This window comes from Diadema setosum, chromosome 20, assembly GCF_964275005.1.
Source record: "Diadema setosum chromosome 20, eeDiaSeto1, whole genome shotgun sequence".
NCBI classification, from domain to species: domain Eukaryota; kingdom Metazoa; phylum Echinodermata; class Echinoidea; order Diadematoida; family Diadematidae; genus Diadema; species Diadema setosum.
This window is the reverse complement of record NC_092704.1, coordinates 25233829-25235701: the sequence shown is the minus strand read 5'-3', so window position 1 is coordinate 25235701 and position 1873 is coordinate 25233829.

Sequence of the window (1873 nt, the reverse complement as noted above, 5' to 3'; positions counted from 1 at the left end):
AATGACATGCGTGTACGTCCAGGGGCCCGTTGCATAAAAGTTACAATTATGGTAACTTTGCCATTCAATGGTAACTACCATGGCAATAAAACAATACTCAACAGCCAATCAAAATCAAGAATTCCATGGAAGTTACCATTGGATGGCAAAGTTACCATAATTGTAACTTTTATGCAACGGGCCCCTGATAGAACTTCGTCTATGGTATTGCGGTGAACAGCGGTGCCCTCCAACTGAGCAATGAAAGAGCAAATCTGACACTTGTGCTCTTGACATGGAGGAGCATTCCTACTGGCAAAATCAGCTGGTACATTCGCAGAGCCAGCTAGATGGCGAATGGATACCTGGTACCTACTCACAGTTGTTCGGAATGTGGAAACTCTGGGACTAGCAGAAAATTCTCCACGGCACAGCTTTTCATAGGCCTGAATACATGGTTTGCTGTCAGTAAGGATACAGACAGGGTGATGTGACTGAATAATGAACGGGCTGAAATGCTTGGTGGCAGTGGCGATTGACAGCTAGTGCCTCCACCTCACAGGGGAGCCAGGTGACTTGGCGGCCATGCAGCTTAGCACTAAAAAAAAACCAGCCACAAGGGGTTTCTTATCTCTTGTCACATACATGGTGGCACCGAGGCTATGTTTCTTGACTGACCCATCTGTGACAATCCACAACTGGTCGGAGGGGCGTGGCAGAGTGATAGTCCGTGAAGACTGAATGGCGGACTGAGCCTTGGTGAATGCACCATGCAACTCTCATCTGTCCATTGGATGCGGTCTTGTGACTTTAGGCCAGCAATGGAATCGTCAAGGGGGCTCACGTACGAAGCACAGCTGGGGAGCACACGAGCAAGCATCTTGTACGCGCCAATAAACGATCTCATGCCCTTCACCGTAGTAGGAGGGGAGCAGGTTGACAATGTTGTCATCCTGTGTGGACTTGCACGGAGGGTTCCTTCAGACCAGATCCACCCTAGGATAGTTGTAGTCCCGGGACAGACAGTAAGTCTTGGTCGGGGACAGGTGAAGGCCATTGGCAGCTAGGGCCTGCAGAACCGTATGCAGAATGATGTACGTGTGCCATTGACGAGACTTACATTGTTTTGCTAAGTCAGTTGATGCGGTATTAACAACGTATGTTTTTATTTGTGCAGATTATTCTTAGAAATAAGGGGTCTAGTAAAATGAGTTTGCATGAATTGCTAATGCCGCTCCTCCTTTTAGGGTAAGATATGAAGTATTAAACAAAAGTAGAAAGAACTCTAGATTTACTGGAAAAAATGGTTACATGTAGATACATTGTTTTGCCATCTTATGGCCACGCTGCTTCAGTTTAATGCATATGTATCACTGTGTCATGAAGACATGTTCAACTTTGAATTCTACAGCCTTCTTATAGTATGGGCACGCCTAACAGCATGGCCAACTTTTGACTTCCCAGCGGAACCATAGGAGTACACAGTGCCATCATCCAATGATATCTGCCGCTAAGCTGGTCGAATAGCCACATCACTGCGCTCCATAAATGGGGTCCCAGCAAGGACCTCAACATCCAAATTCTCTACAACCAAGCCCTCAAAATGGAAAACATGACTATCACGAGACAACGTGAGACGGGTTTCACCAACGACCTCCAAGGGGGATGATCCATCGGCTTAGTGGGCAGACTGGGATGTGGGAGCCACACTACATCCTAGTGCATGTGCAGTAGAGGCCCGCATCATGTTTCCAGTTGCACTGCTGTCAACAGTGACACGAACAACATGATGATTGTAAAAAGCGTCAAAGTAAGGAGACTGACGCACCTGAACACGGAGTGTAGCAGGGGAGTCTCTGGAGTCTGGCCCAGACACCGCATCTGGGTCAACCTG